The sequence below is a fragment of the Pelobates fuscus genome, chromosome 5 (assembly GCF_036172605.1).
Source record: "Pelobates fuscus isolate aPelFus1 chromosome 5, aPelFus1.pri, whole genome shotgun sequence".
In the NCBI taxonomy this organism is placed as follows: domain Eukaryota; kingdom Metazoa; phylum Chordata; class Amphibia; order Anura; family Pelobatidae; genus Pelobates; species Pelobates fuscus.
In genome coordinates this window covers 186,832,154-186,849,881 of record NC_086321.1, presented here as the reverse complement: position 1 = coordinate 186,849,881, position 17,728 = coordinate 186,832,154, and positions in this window count along the sequence as shown.

The following is a 17,728-nucleotide window of genomic DNA, read 5'->3' as shown; positions in this document are numbered from 1 at the left end:
CAGAATTGGGCAAGAGACTAACGGATGGCCAATGGGCATACATATTCCGCGTAAACAAAACCCTAACACTGAACACGTCCCATTTGGAAATAAGTAGGAAATACTGTACCGCTGGTACTTGGTCCCTACACGAATGAAACATATCACACCGGCACATTCGGGGATTTGTTGGAGATGCAACAAACACCCAGGAACAATGCTGCACATGTGGTGGACATGCCCAGATCTGGGGAAACTGTGGACAGACATACACTCCCTAATACAAAAGGTGACCAAGACTAACCTACCACAAGCACCTGAACACTACATCCTCCAGTGCTTACCAACTAGCATTAAAAAAGCTGACAGATACTTAATATACCACATTATTTCCGCTGCACTCACAAATATAAGCAGAAAATGGTTACAAACAAAACCTCCGCACATAAATGAATGCATTCAACAAATGGAAGATACAAGAAAGTATGAAATGGCGGCTAGAGCGCATAGCCCCTACCCCTTCTCCCCCCCTTCCCCAGTTCTTTGGGGAACTGTATCCTGGTTCTACCTCCAAGTTAAACCCCCCATACCAACCCAACCACCATTAGAAACGTACAGTATATTTCTAAGTCAAGACCAGAAACCAGCACAAACAGCACCACCATAAGAGCTCATCTGGAATAAAGAGCTGAACGAATTATAATATGTATGATCTAACAAAGTATGGTGTAACTAAAGAATCTTTCATGTCAAAACTGTGAACTGATAGCATGTACATATTGTAACCCTTACTCTAAACAATGTACCATGTTGGAATGTAAATCTGTACACATTGTAAAACCATAAAAATTGCAACAACAAAAAATTGAATGGTGGTCCACTAGGGTTTACAACTCCCTGGTGGTCCAGCAGGGGGTTAAAAGAAACAATTGCTTCTAAAGAAAAGCATGAGTACAATATAATATTTATCAATTCGCTAGTTGTATATTTTTTACATTACTATCATAGTATGCAGTATATTACTTTGCTGAAGCAGACTAAGCGATGCATTCATTTCCTACTACATCTAATGAAGTGCCTTTTATTAGTATATACAATGATGTCACAAATTGACACCTTAACAGATATCACGATGGGAAAATTATAAAGGGTTGATATTGAAAGTTTAATATGTATTTGCTGTGTCGCAAAGCAAGGCTTAAAATAGAGTTTATTATAGCTAAAAGAACGGAGGCCTGGTATCTCCTGTATTCAAAGTTGCTGATACTATTGACTGTAAAGTTTCTTTCTGACCTTGGGTAGCACACAAGCTCAAGTCTACCCTTCTACCCCCTACCTTTCTCAGTAACAGCTGTACATAGATTTTGTAGAATATAAGTAAGCTATAAAAAGGTTTTGAAAATGCAACAATGACATCTACACATGAACATCTAATCAAGATGCTAGCTTCTGTAACAAGCTTTGCATGTAGAAGAATTCATGAATATCTGATCTGCAACAACCCCACATATCTATTAAGCTCCTGCAACTGTCATCAAATCAAAACACTAAGCCCTCAGTGAATACTATCCTAGCAACCTACATTTTTACCCTACCCTTACATTTTCTGTCACTATATCCCACTCCCACTATAGTACCATCTACATATCGTTGTATACCAACAGCCATGTAAGGGTTTGAAGGGTGAGTATTACTTTCCTTTCATTCCTCGCAATGCCAATTTTCACAATCGCTCATGTAGAAGATCTCAGACAATGCTTTGTTTCCCCATTGATGCGATACTTCTAATTTACAACACTTTTTAGATACAGTTACTTGTCCTAGATATTGATTTTCAGTTATACAATCAAATGTGATAGGATTGTACAATTCCTGGTAGAATCAGGAGGGGGATCCAGAACATAATCTTAGGAGGGGCAGTGGTTGTGGGCTGTGGTGAAGGATAGGGGGCTGTAGTGTGCAGGTATAGGGGGCAGTAGTGTTGGTTAAGATGCTGCAATGGGAGAATAAGGGCTAAAGTGGGGGTGATAGAAGCTGTAGTAGGGAATAGGGGCTTTAGTTGGGGGGTAGGAGCTGTTTAGGGGATGTAGCAGGGCTGCAATTGGTGGGTTAAGGGCTCTAGTGAGTCAGTAGGCAATGCTTTACTATGGGGAGGGCCTAATGCGCTCATAGCGCTTGCCATGCATGTGCATTAGGTCCGCACATGGGTTGATGTTGGAGGAGGCGGAGCACCGACGCAGCACCGAGAAACATCAACGCTAGAATTAAGTAAGTGATTAAAGGTTTTTTTAACCTTTTATGTGCTGCATGGGGGGCCATGAGTGAGGGGGGATCAGAGGGCAATATAGTGTTCTTTTAAGAGACCTGTAGAGAACATTTTCACTTTCATGGTCATCACTCCAAGCATGTTCATTCTGAACGCTATGGAAGGAACACTGCAAGTACCTTAGCCACTACAGTTTGTTGTAGTGATTATGGTGCCAGGATTGCCATGACACCCCACGCACAGTAAGTAGTTAAACTATTCCAGAACGGTTGACTTTTTATCTGTGGTTTGCTAGGGCACTGCTCCCCACCTCCATTATTTCAGAGAGTGAGGCAGAAGCTCTCTATCTGAACTAAATCTGGCAGCAAAGGAATTAGGCTCAAACACTAAGAGTAATCAACTCATGCTCTCGGCCAATGTTTACTTTCAATGTTGTTCTGTGAGTTAAGTAAATCGGCTTATAATTTCTGAGGAGCTGTGCATGAGTTAATCTGTTGACTGGAACTCTCATTATTTTCAGAAAAATAAGGAGTATTAAGAGTTATAGTCAACTTCTCAACAGCACCATAGATGAAGGCAACCGCTTGAGGATTTATTCGAAATTGAACTGTAGTAACTGGTAAAGCAAGTAGCAAAATAAATGTCAAACTGGATGATGCACTACAATGCACTGTTTGATCATCCATGATGGTGTGTCATAATTAAAGGCTTAGAACAGAGGCTTTAGGTAATTGTGATCAGCAGTAAGAGCAGCAGATTTCTTTAATGGAAAATGTCTTGAACAAATGTTGGACTAATCGTGTGGTGGAATCTCGGTAAAAATAAATTTAGTAGGCCGAGATTACCACGTGGCATGTGTACGTGCATATGCTGACGTATCGATCAGTTGGTTGCACGAGGCAAGATACGATCAGTAGTGTACGGAGCATGTGCAAGAATACAGGATATAGTATTCCCCTCCTCCATTGTGCTGGACAGGCCATGCGGTCAAACAGGAAGTTAATTCTTATTTGTGTTGATTGGTTAAGAGAATGTGCGGGTGGAGCTTAATATGGGAGGAGTTAATAAGGAGCCTGCACTATTGTCCGGGGCTCAGAACTTGCTGTATTTTGGTGACATTAGTCCCTCTGAGTCCCGATCGGTGATCCAATAAAGAATCTCTTCCTTCCTGAAGAAACCTGTGTCCATCTCTCTGTGCTTCGCTTCCGTCAGTTTCTCCGGTATCATTTGGTGCATTGGCCGGGAAGCTCATCGTTCAACGGTAGCTGAGAGGCAGAGGCGTGAGACGGTCTATCTTTGCCCACGTTCTCTACGGCTGCACCCCTGAACTTCTGCGTGGACCTCCCTTCGTCTCGGCGCCACTGGTCTGTTGTCCAGGAGATCATCGGCCTCTACGTAAGAAGTGCTGGGGTGTCCCCGTCGATGAGTGTGAACTCAGGTTCAGGAACGAGGAGGTAAGACAACTGCTGTTTTAGACGGCAGAACCCACTAGGGGTATACCGATTGTGCGGTAGGCCCAAAGGGGTTTGAATCTGTGTATCTGCCCCCTCTGTCGGAGGGAAGGAGCGAAGGCGCACCGCTCGATCGAACGCTCTTTAGTCAGACCGTTTGATTTTGTTAGTCAGGCGGGGTCCTGGTGTAAATAGCCCTAGCCGGACACCGGTGTCTTGTCTAGACTAGCGTTCTAGGGTGTATATTTTGTTCGCTAGGTCGGAGGGACCGGGAGACTAAGCGGCGCCTGTGTAAATTCGGTTCGCTAGCTCTCAACCTATCTGGGCTAAGTGGGAAGGCGTGTAAATTTGGAACCCACTAGACCTTTGATAGTGCGACTAAGAGGCGCCTGTGTAAATTCGGTTCTCTAGCTCGCTATATGTGGTGATTGGGCAGTGTGGCTAACCAAAACGGGTGTATATAGTTTTAGGTAGTCCATTCAAGGTACTGGCCAATAGTTTAGTTGGGAATTGTAAATGTGATAAAGATTGTTTAGTAAAGTGTATATCTTGTTAGATAGCGCGAGCTCAGCCGTCTAGCGAGAGTGTTAATAGTGTGTTGCTGTATTATAGTGCACGGTACCATAACCCTGTATATTTACTGACACTGTATATAAGTACTAATCATTGTCGTCTAATGCATGTTTAACACCATAACCACTAATAATTGTGTTGTGACCTTAACTTGTGCTTTGACCTATGCTAACCGTACTGTAACCGCTATTTGTAAAAGACGATGTTACTGGGGTGTGTTATAGACGGGTAATTCGTATATAGAGAATTATAGCGTGGGTGACTGTATAGTTACGCCAAAGGGCATAATATTGATTATCTAGTGACTGGTGTAACAGCTGTGTGTGTACGGGAATTCCCTGAGTGTTTATTGTTATTGTGTACGCTTCACTTGGTAACCGTACCACGTGGTGCTGTTGCCAGAGGAAACGGGTGTGACTGTTGAAAGTACGCGTGTATAGTATTCGTTGTCGACGACGTTCCATTGTTAAGTATGGGTGCGTCACAGTCAACGATTCCGGATCCCTTAGGTTGTATGGTGAAGAATTTTAAAAAGGGATTCAAAACTTGTGATTTTGGGGTTAAGATGTCTCCTGTACGTTTGGTCACTTTGTGTACTAGGGAGTGGCCTACTTTGGTTGCGGCATGGCCGCCACGTGGCAGTTTGGATCCAACTCTGGTACAGCGCTTACACGTGGCTGTATCAGGTAGGCCTGAACTTTACGTCCAGTTTCCTTATATTGATTGTTGGAGACAGGCCGTAAATGACTCGCCAAAATGGCTTCAGACATGCCACGAGGAGCAGTGTCGCCTCATGGTAGCTAGGACTTGTTTGTCCACTAGGACTGGTGTTAGGCCCATTTTGGACACGCCCCCTGAGTCCGAGATCCCTTTGCCGCCCCCTTACTTTCCGTTAAGAGGAAGTGACGCAAATGCAGGAAGTCCTGCAACCCTCCCCTCATTACCCCCATCCACTTCCGCTTCCTCCTCCAGTACAGAATCCACCCCCCCTCGTACTAAATCTCCCCTTCCGGATACAGAACCAACCCCCATTAAATCCGAATATCCTGATTTGGCGCCACTTCAGACTTCCGGTCAAGCTTCATCTAGCTCGACTCGAAGTGTTTTATTTACAACCTTTTCCCAAAACCAAGTTCCCACATCCCCATACCCTATCTCTCCCCGACCGGAACCCATGACTGACGCCCCTCTACGTAGCCCCATCCAAACCCGACAACTGACCGGTACCCAACAATTAAAGCACTATCAGATGCCTCTTCGCCTGAATCCCGGGTCAGCCTATATCGATGCCGCAGGTCAAATGGCACATGCTGACCCAGTTTTCGTATATGTCCCATTCACTACAACCGATCTCTTAAACTGGAAGACCCACAATTCCTCGTATACTGAGAAACCACAAGCTATGACTGATCTGTTCACCTCAATAGTACAGACACATAATCCGACATGGGCTGATTGCCAGCAGTTATTAATGACTTTGTATAACAATGAGGAAAGGACAAGAATTAATCAAGCAGCCATTAAAGCGCTAGAGGATAGAGCCCGTGCTTTGAATCAAGCTAATCCAGCAGCATGGGCCGCAACACATTATCCCAACACCGATCCCGACTGGAATGTAAACGGTGCTGATATGGTTCAACTCAGAGCCTATAGAGACGCTATAATTGCTGGCATGAAAGCCGGAGGAAAGAAAGCTATTAATATGTCGAAGACAGTTGAGGTGATTCAGAAAAGCGATGAAGCACCCAGTGTCTTTTATGACCGATTATTGGAGGCATACCGCTTGTATACCCCCTTTAATCCGGAAGACGCAGATAATTCCCGAATGGTGAACTCCGCCTTTGTCAGCCAAGCTTACGGAGATATTAAGCGCAAGCTACAAAAGTTAGAAGGGTTTGCAGGTATGTCCATCACCCAACTAATGGAGGTAGCGAATAAGGTTTATATGAATAGGGAAACAGAAAGTAAGAAAGAGGAAGAGCGCAAGATGCGTAAAAAGGCTGATATGCTAGCGGTAGCGATCGCAGGCGTAGATAGACGGGGCCCAGATAGAGGCGATAGTAGATGGAATAGGGAGCCTTTGAGTAGGAATCAATGCGCGTATTGCAAGGAAGAAGGGCATTGGAGGAACGAATGTCCGCAAAGAGAGCAGTACGAGAGAGACCTACCCAGGGCAGGCTACGGAACTTTAGAGGCAGAGCGAGAGGTAGAGGAGGCCCCGGAGGGAGTAATGGTAATAGAGGGAGCAATGGGAACAGAGGAAGTGTTAGGGAAGACAGGTATATTCCAGCAGCGCAAAGGTCCCGCGATAGAGAAGGTAGGGACTTTGTAGGATTGGCTGACACGGTCATGGAGGACTATTGATACCGACCGGGCTCCATCCCCCTTGGTCGAGCGGAGCCTATGGTCGATGTATCAATAGGGGGAAAAAGGAGTGCGTTCATGATCGACACTGGTGCTGAACATTCAGTGGTGACTAATCTAGTTGCTCCTCCATCTGGAAGGACTATTACCGTGATAGGAGCAACTGGAAGAAGTGCTGAAAAACCGGTTCTTAAAAGTCGACTCTGTACATTGGGAGGCCACGTAGTAAAACATCAATTCCTTTATATGCCTGAATGTCCAGTCCAATTGCTGGGACGTGATATGCTATCCAAATTACAAGCGCAGATTACGTTCCTACCAAATGGAACAACATCTTTAAAGTTTAATGGACCTTCAGGTATTATGACATTATCCGTACCAAAGGAAGAAGAGTGGCGACTTTATACAGTGTTGACTAGCCAAAACCCTAGGAGTGATGAGTCCTTATTCAACATACCAGGAGTTTGGGCAGAGAACAACCCACCAGGACTGGCCCGCAATATTCCACCTATTAAAATCGAACTAAAACTTGGGGTTTATCCAGTGAGCCTAAGACAATACCACATCCCGCAGAAGGCTAAGAAGAACATACAATCTTATCTGAATAAGTTCATACGGTATGGTATCCTAAAATTCTGTACTTCCCCCTGGAACACCCCATTGCTGCCTGTTCAAAAGCCCGGTACAGATGAGTATCGACCTGTACAGGACTTGAGAGCAGTCAATGATGCGGTTGTTAGTATACATCCAGTCGTGCCCAATCCATATAACCTGCTTGCTTTAATTCCGGGCGGGGCTACTTACTTCACAGTCTTAGACCTCAAAGATGCCTTCTTTTGCCTCCGAATTGCCGCAGAAAGTCAATGTATCTTCGCTTTCCAATGGGAAAACGCTGTAACGGGCTTGAAACGCCAAATGACCTGGACAAGACTGCCCCAAGGGTTTAAAAATTCACCTACCCTATTTGGTTCAGCTCTAAGTCAAGATATACTGGATTTCGAGTCTATCCCAGGAGAGTGTGTATTGTTACAGTATGTAGATGACTTGTTGATAGCAGCAGTTACAAAAGAAATATGTCAGCAAGCAACGCACGATCTACTACACATTCTCTGGAAGGCAGGATACAAGGTGTCTAGAAAGAAGGCTCAGTTGTGTTTGCCAACTGTCAAATATCTGGGATTCCATATCTCTGAAGGTCAAAGAATTATGGGGCCAGAGAGAAAAGAAGCTGTTTGCCAAATACCAATACCCAAGAATAGAAGACAAGTGCGAGAATTCTTGGGGGCAGCAGGCTTCTGTAGGATATGGATTCCCAGCTACGCGATACTGGCAAAACCTCTGTATGCAGCTATCAAAGGTACAGAGCACGACCCCTTCTTATGGACTCAAGAACAACAAACGGCATTTGAAGATGTGAAGAAGGCTTTGATGAGTGCCCCAGCATTAGGTCTACCTGATCACACACGACCATTCTACCTGTACGTACATGAGCAAAGAAGAATGGCTGTGGGAGTATTGACACAGTACTTGGGATCATGGCAAAGACCTGTTGCCTACATGTCTAAGCAATTGGATGCAGTGGCCAGCGGACTTCCACCTTGTCTAAGAGCCGTAGCTGCAGCCGCCCTGCTAGTAGCTGAAGCCGATAAACTCACTCTGGGTCAAGAACTTTATGTACGAGTCCCACATGCAGTACAGACGTTGTTGGATTACAAAGGAAATCATTGGTTTAGTAACAGCCGTATGACCAAGTATCAAGCAATGTTGTGTGAAAACCCAAGAGTGCATTTAGAGACTGTAAACACCTTAAATCCAGCTACCCTTTTGCCACAACCTACTGAAAGTCAACATGATTGTTTGGAAGTAATGGATGAAGTATTTTCAAGTAGACCAGATCTTCGTGATTTTCCCATCCAGAACCCCGATGTTCAATATTACACCGACGGCAGTAGTTATGTGAAAGAAGGGATCCGCTATGCAGGATATGCAGTAACAACAATAGACAAGGTGATAGAAGCTCGGCCACTGGCGAAAGGAACATCAGCACAAAAGGCAGAATTGATAGCACTGACACGAGCGTTACAATTGGCTGAAGGTTTAAGAGTGAACATCTATACGGACTCTAAGTATGCGTTTTTAACCACTCATGCCCACGGAGCTTTGTATAAAGAAAGAGGACTACTGAATTCAGAAGGCAAAGAAATCAAGTACGCAGCTGAAATCCTACAACTATTGGAAGCAGTGTGGGAGCCGAAAGAAGTCGGTATTATACATTGTCGAGCGCATCTGAGAGGAGATGGTGATGTAACTAAGGGAAATCGGATGGCAGACAGTACAGCTAAGCGTGCCGCTGAATCAGGAAGACAGGAATATGTGGGGCATATAGCTGCTCTAATACCAACTCCACTGTCTCAATGGACTCCAGTTTATACAGCTCAAGAAGAGGAGTGGTTAAAGACTGAACCGGGAAAGTATTTGGAGAACAAGTGGTATCAGCTAGAAGATGGAAGAATAGTCATACCAGCATCACTAGCGGTAGAAATTGTCCAAAACTATCATAACGGGACACATTCTGGGAGAGACAGTACAGAAGAATCTCTCAGGAAACATTTCTACATACCAAGATTGTCCAATTTGACTCAGGCCATTGTACGAAGATGTGTAACGTGTGCTAAAAATAATGCAAGACAAGGACCAGTAAAGCCACCAGGAGTCCAGTTTATGGGGGGACTCCCCATGTCCGATCTACAAATAGACTTTACAGTGATGCCTAAATCGGGTGGACATCGTTACCTGTTGGTAATTGTGTGCACCTATTCAGGTTGGGTAGAAGCATGTCCTACTCGTACAGAGAAAGCAGGAGAAGTTGTGAGATTCCTGCTACGAGAAATAATACCCCGATATGGACTACCCTGTTCTATAGGATCGGACAATGGTCCAGCTTTTGTTCACCAGTGCCTACAGCAACTGACTCATATGCTTGGTATAAAGTGGAGGCTTCATACTGCATATAGACCCCAGAGCTCTGGTAAGGTAGAGAGAATGAATAGAACTATTAAGAACCAGTTGGCTAAAATGTGTCAGGAAACCCAACTTAAGTGGAACGTTCTCTTACCCATAGCTCTATTGCGAATCCGCAGTACCCCTACCAGAAGGATGGGCCTCTCTCCTTTTGAAATCATGTATGGGCGACCACCTCCCGTACTTGGTAACTTAAGGGGGGATTTGAGTCAGTTGGGAGAAGGAATTACCCGGCAGCAGGTTGTAGAGTTGGGTAAGACTATGGAGGAGGTACAGAAATGGGTACAAGATAGATTACCTGTGAATATTTATCCCCCAGTTCATAGTTACCATCCAGGAGATCAAGTGTGGATTAAAGAGTGGAATAATGTACCGTTAGGGCCCAAGTGGAGAGGTCCTTATGTTGTTCTTTTGTCTACCCCTACAGCGATAAAAGTGGCCAAAGTGACTCCGTGGGTACATCACTCCAGGGTTAAACCAGCAGCAGTCGATTCTTGGCAAGTTACAGCAGATCCAGAGAATCCCTGCAAGATCCGGTTAAAACGCACTACTCAGTCGGAGTAACGAGGAATCGTGTGGATTACAAATTTTATTGTTACAGGGATTTGGTGAAGTGAGTGTTTTAGACGGCCATAATAAAGCCTGTCCGCTTACCAACACATAGTATATAAGCCAGGAAAGTCTCGAAGGGACACCTGTGAAGACGAGCAGAACTCCATTCCCTGCAGCCCTCACATCCTGGAAGCTGAGGTGCCTTCGCACGGACGAAGACTGAGGATGACGGCGAAAGATGTGTTTTTGATAGTGTTTATTTATGTGTGTTTTTATATTCAAGAAGGTAGAGGTACCGACACTCCTAGCTGTGAGGTATGCATTAAGACTACGAGAACAGGTAACCATATTTCCCAAACCCTAATTTGGCATTCACAATATGAGTGTAAAGGAGATGTATCGAGATGTAGATACCTAAATATAGACTATAGTGTGTGCCATTTAGGAGTAGGAGAACCTAAGTGCTTCAGTCCAGAGAATCAACCCTGTACAATTTGGTTGACTCTCAGGAATGGAGATCCTCAGGGGACCCTAATTGATAAGACAGTGTTAGAATCCGTACATTCTTCGGGTGTTCTGCTATTTGATGCATGTAAGGCGATATCAAGTGGTAGAAAGCCGTGGAATGTATGTGGGGATCTTAGATGGGAGAGGACGTATGGGTCTAACGATAAATATATTTGTCCCAGTAGTAAAAATAAATATGTGAGTCCTAGATGCCCAAATAGAGAGTATAACTTTTGCCCATATTGGTCTTGTGTGGGGTGGGCAACTTGGGGACAGACAGTAGACAAGGACATGATAGTGACTAAGTTGCCGACCAGCCCATATTGTAAGTCTATGGAATGCAACCCAGTCCATATACTTATAAATAACCCCGACAAGTTCTTAGACAAATATGGCAATTTATTTGGGTTTCAGATATACGGGACGGGTTTAGATCCTGGGACAGTATTATTTATAGGGATAGAGACTGATACGGTATCCTCCCAGACTCATCAAGTATACCATTCCTTTTATGAAGAGATGAGTATAGATAATAAGATCCCCCATAATGCTAAAAACCTGTTCATCGATTTAGCCGAAAGTATTGCCGGTAGTCTTAATGTTACCAACTGCTATGTGTGTGGAGGTACTAACATGGGAGACCAATGGCCTTGGGAAGCAAAGGAGGTAATGTCCGGTTCTGAGGCAGTTGAACAATTAATATCCTCACAAGCCGATTATCATATGAGTGTTAGAGGTAAATCTGAGTGGAGATTAAAGACCTCCATCATAGGTTATGTTTGCATAGCAAGGAAAGGAATAATGTATAATACTTCTGTAGGAGAATTAACTTGTCTAGGGCAAAAAGCTTATGATGATGATACTAAAAATACAACTTGGTGGTCGGCTTCAAATGTCTCAGAACCATCTAACCCGTTTGCTAGATACGCCAATTTAAAGGATGTGTGGTTTGATTTATCCATCACATCTACCTGGAGAGCCCCAGCAAATTTGTACTGGATCTGTGGTAAGAAAGCCTATTCGGAGTTGCCACAGGACAGGGAAGGGGCATGTGTGTTGGGTATGCTCAAACCATCCTTCTTCTTGTTACCTATTGAAACAGGTGAGACTTTAGGTGTTAAAGTGTATGATGTGAATCATAGGAAGAAAAGGGGACCCATAGAGATAGGCGCCTGGGAAGATAATGAATGGCCTCCCCAGCGTATTATAGATTATTATGGGCCAGCCACGTGGGCAGAAGATGGTACCTTTGGTTATAGAACCCCTATTTATATGCTCAACCGTATTATAAGATTACAGGCGGTGGTTGAGATTATTACTAACGAAACATCACAAGCGCTCAATCTTCTAGCGAAGCATAATACCAGGATGAGGACAGCAGTATATCAGAATAGATTAGCCTTGGATTACCTTTTGGCAGTAGAGGGAGGTGTATGTGGGAAGTTTAACCTGAGCAATTGCTGTCTTCAAATAGATGACGAAGGGCAAGCAATAGCTGAGCTTACTAGCCATATGGTTAAACTAGCGCATGTGCCTACTCAGGTATGGAAAGGGTACAATCCAAGTAGTTGGTTTGGTAGCTGGTATGAGTGGTTTGGAGGGCTTAAGGCAGTGGTAGGTGGAGTCCTACTGATTTTAATGTTGTGTCTACTCCTACCGTGTCTTATACCCTTAGTAGTTAGGTCTGTGCAAAGCCTGATAGAAAATATAGCAGAGAGGAAGGCTGCTGCACAGATAATGGCAATATATAAATATAAGGCTCTAGATCAGGGAGAACCAATGCAGGAAGACGAATGTTGAAGATTCACATCATAAGATAAGTCTTGTCTGGTTCAAGGTAACTTGCGGTGTAAGCAAACTAAGGTTAAGTGATGCCTCAAGTAATTGTAAAATATCAAGAGGCATCAAAGGGGGGAATGTGGTGGAATCTCGGTAAAAATAAATTTAGTAGGCCGAGATTACCACGTGGCATGTGTACGTGCATATGCTGACGTATCGATCAGTTGGTTGCACGAGGCAAGATACGATCAGTAGTGTACGGAGCATGTGCAAGAATACAGGATATAGTATTCCCCTCCTCCATTGTGCTGGACAGGCCATGCGGTCAAACAGGAAGTTAATTCTTATTTGTGTTGATTGGTTAAGAGAATGTGCGGGTGGAGCTTAATATGGGAGGAGTTATGTGCCTATATAAGGAGCCTGCACTATTGTCCGGGGCTCAGAACTTGCTGTATTTTGGTGACATTAGTCCCTCTGAGTCCCGATCGGTGATCCAATAAAGAATCTCTTCCTTCCTGAAGAAACCTGTGTCCATCTCTCTGTGCTTCGCTTCCGTCAGTTTCTCCGGTATCAATCGAAACATTAAATTGATAAATAAGTACAAAAAAAGAATTAAATCAGAGAAAAACCCAGAACTAATAATACATTTGTTCTGTCGCTTTGTACTAGAATGTAATTACTTTACCAACCACTGTGACATGTTAAAAGAGCTAAACTGGCTATTCAGGGGTCAAGTCCTGGGGAAAAAAGTGTGGGAACTCCCCCCCCCCCCCCAAAAAAAACCCCAAAACACTTGTATGCATATATAAACGCGTGCACACACATACACTCACAGACGCACACACATACTCAGACACTCACACAGTGGTGTATTTTAATTTTGTGCTGCCCTAGGCATGACTATACCTGAGCACCCCCTAATCTAAATTTACCACCCCTTCCTGTCAAGGGCGCACCGCTTCCTGATTAAGAACCCACCCTTCCTCTTAAGACTCCACCTTTTCCTGCTCCTTTTAAAGAAATACTATAGTGCCAGGAAAACAAAGTTGTTTTCCTGGCACTATAATTCCCTATAGTTCCCCCCTCCCCCACTCAACACTGAAGGGGTTAAAATCCTATGGGTAATTAGCAGATGCTGGATGTCCTCATGCACAGGGTGGGGACGTCCAGCATCAGTTAGGCGAATTTTGGTCACCTAACCACCCGAAAGTCCCTCTAGTGGCTGTCTGGTAGACAGCCAGTAGAGGTGGAGTTACCCCTCAAGGTAATTATTGCAGTTTCTGAGAAACCGCAATAATTACACTTGCAGGTTAAAGGGGACTGGGACACTGCACCCAGACCACTTCAATGAGCTGAAGTTGTCTGGGTGCCTATAGTGTCCCTTTAAGCACACTCTCTGACAGACACCCACACTGACAGTAACACACACACTCAATGACAAACACACAGACGTCACTGATTTGACACGCACACATTCACTGACACACACTCATTCATTGACAGAGAGACACACACAAACACACTGACAGACACACACTAATAGTCACACACACACTAAATGACATACTCTCAATGATTTGACAGACACTTACAAACATACACTAAGAAAAGCACATACACGCAAACATACACACAAACATACACTAACAGAAGCACATACACGCAAACATAGACATGCATACACTAACAGACGCACATACACTCATACACACACGTACATACGCTAACAGACGTAAGTACACTCATACACACACACTGACACAAACACACATACACTAACAGACTGACAGACATACACACACATACATACACTAACAGACACACATACACACTAACAGACATACACACACATACACTAACAGACATACACACACATACATACTAACAGACATAAACACATACACTAACAGACACACACAGACATACACACACATACACTAACATTGCCCACCCACCGAGCCTCCCTACCTTTTAGGAAACCTGCCCCCCCCCTTCCCCCCCCCTTCCTCCCCCTTCCCCCCCCCTCCCCCCCTTCCCCCCCTTCCCCCCCGGCGGGAGTCTCTCTCCCTGTCACACCAGGGGCGGATCCAGAGCCTGATCTCGGGAGGGGCACTTGTAGATTATTTAAAGAAATAATCAATGCACAATAACCACTACAGCTCTGTGTAGTGGTTATGGTGCCAAGAGTGCCAGGACCCCCTCCCAGAATAAGCAGTCAAACCGTTTCAGAACAGTTTGACAACTTACCTGGGGTCTGCTGGGATATGGGGCTCTAGTAGGGCATAGGAGAAGTGGTGTGTGTGAGTGGTGCAATGTGTGAGGGGTGCAGTGTGTGTGAAAGGTTCCATGTGTGTGGGGGTGTGTGTGTAGTGTGTGAATGTGTAGGGTGTGTGGGGCAATGTGTGTATGGGGGGCAATGTGTGTGTGTGGGGTAGTGTATGTATGGGGGGCAATGTGTGTGTGTGGAGCAGTGTATGTATGGGGGGCAATGTGTGTGTGTGTGGGGGGCAGTGTATGTACGGAGGGCAGTGTGTGAATGTGTGGTGAGGAGGGTAGGGGGGCTTTTACATACATTTATGTCCCCCATCCCTTCTTACCTTTACTGAGGGAGGAGGGGGGACATTTCTAAATCCCTGGCGGTCCGTGGAGAATCCCTGGTGGTCCGTGGGGAATCCCTGGTGGTCGCAGTGATGGCCGCAGCTCCAGGGCTAGAGTTCACTCTCGCGACATCCGGAGCGTTGCAGTGGTAACCGTGGCAACGCTCTGTACTCGCGAGAGAAGGACCCGGAGGAGCTGCAGGCTGAGCTCCCGGGTCCTCTCTCCCTCCCCTGCCGGCTGCCTGCATGGTGCATGCGGACTGGGGAGGGAGATCACTGATCTCCCCTCCGATCCGGGAAGGCACATTGCAGGGCTGGCGCTTGGACAGTGCCAGCCCTGCATTAGCTGGCAGGGGAGAGCCTCGATGGGGCAGTTGCCCCGCTGACCCCCCCTGGATCCGCCAATGTGTCTTGGCAGGGACTGGATTGCTATCCCCTGGCCTTGGGGGGCACAGCATGGCAGTTAAATGCCAGATAGCTGGCCTGAGTGGACACTGGGCAGTGTTTTACTGTGGCTATCCCCCTGGTCTTGACTGGCACTGAATTGCTTTTCTTATGCCAGTTGTCTGGTCTGAGTGCAGACCAGAAGGTTAGCTGAATTATGGGAGGCTGGTCCGTGGTTTTGACAGGTGACAACTATCTGGGTGGGCATTAACTGGCTAGGCAGGCACCAACTTGGCTTGGGTGGGTAATGACCAGCTGGCCCCTGGGTTAGTGGCTGTAGTCACTAAACAGCAACTGGGCAGAGCTGGTCAGCCTGTTCCTCACCTGACTGGCCACATGGTGACAGTAAAGAAGGCCTGTGTAGTGTGCAGGCTGGTGGCTACTAATGCATGCCAGCAGGCTTGTGAGAACAGGCAGTGGCATTAGGCTGGGGCTGGGTTAGGGCTTTGCACTCACCATGTCCTCTAATGGTCCCCATTGCCTCCCTTACTTGGAAGAGGTCTGCTAGGCCAATCAGAGGAGTATGGGCGGGGCTATGACATCACCAACATAGCCCCGCCCCCTCTCCTCTGATTGGCCTAGCAGCCCTGAGCATGGGAAGCTCTGCCGTTCTGTCGCCGAGAAGGAGAATATGAAAGTGCGTTCTCTCCTTCTCGGGCTGGGGATCACCACACACTGCCACCAATGATATTAATATATGGACATATTTATTTTACCTCCTTTGTAGTTTCTCCGGCAGCTGAGAAGTGCTGCTGTAAACTGGAGAAACTACAAAGGGTAAAATAAATATGCTCATATATTAAGCCCCCCCCCGGACCGGCCACCGTGTCACACGCGGCGAGGGAGCTGTGTTCTCTCTGCTCCCTCTCGCCGCGTGGGTTGTCTGCTGATGCAGGGAGCCGGAATATGACGTCATATTCCGGCTCCCTGCATCAGAAAACGGCACGCGGCGAGAGGGAGCAGAGAGGACACAGCTCCCTCGCCGCGTGTGACAGGGAGAGAGCCGCCCGCCGGGGGGAGGAGGGGGGCAATCAGGTGCCCCCCCCCATGACAGGGGGAACGGAGGGCATTTGGGGGCGGCATTTTTTGCCGCCCCCTGAGTGCCTGCAGGGGGAACGGCGTTCCTCCTGTGAAAAAAGTGCAGGAACGCCGTTCCCACGCGTTCCTGCAGGACTCGAGCCCTGTGGCTATTGCTGGAATCCCGACGCACTCTTCATCTTTCCAGCCTTGAGCATAAGAGCATTTCTGGGAAGCTCCCACCCTACCTGAGTAGAATGCTCTCCCCAGCTGTTCCCACCTCCTATAACCTCCGATCCAGTACTAGCACGATATTTAGCATACCGCAATACAAAAATAAAGTGTCTCGTTCCTCATTTTCCTACAGAGCACTGAAATTATGGAATAACCTCAGGGACACCGTCAAATCTTCATTCAATCTAAAATCTTTTAAGAGATCTATGGCAATCTACCTCAATACAGAATGCACCTTTAATGGTTGAATATATTTATTACCTGTTATGTATAAAATTTATATATGTGGGTGTGCATATATATATATATATATATATATATATATATGTGTGTGTGTGTTTGTGTGTGTGTGTGTGTGTGTGTGTGTGTGTATATATATATATATGTGTGTGTGTGTGTTTGTGTGTGTATATATATATATGTGTGCGTGTATGTATATATATATATTTGTGTACGGCACATTCCGAGGACGTAAGGAAAGCAAAGTAAAAATAAGTAGTTCCTTAAGAGCAAGTCAGTTGAGGTGTGCCGAAACTGACGTGAGGTTAGGCCTGTAAAAGAGGGCCCACCTAGATAAAATGATAAAATTGAGGGTGCGGTGGGAGGGGCACTTCCGAGAACGTCGAAGACAGGTAAGCAGGGGCTCACTCGGTTTATATAGGGAACTTAAGTGCCTCCCACAATAACAGGCCAAGGCCTTCTATTTGTGTACGGCACATTCCGAGGACGTAAGGAAAGCAAAGTAAAAATAAGTAGTTCCTTAAGAGCAAGTCAGTTGAGGTGTGCCGAAACTGACGTGAGGTTAGGCCTGTAAAAGAGGGCAAAAATAAGAAACGATTAAGTCAAATGCGTTTATTAAGCAATACATCATTTAGCCATTTCACAGAAAGCCAACCTTATCTCTTTTTCTGGATTGGGGATGTACCTGTTGTATGCAGATGATT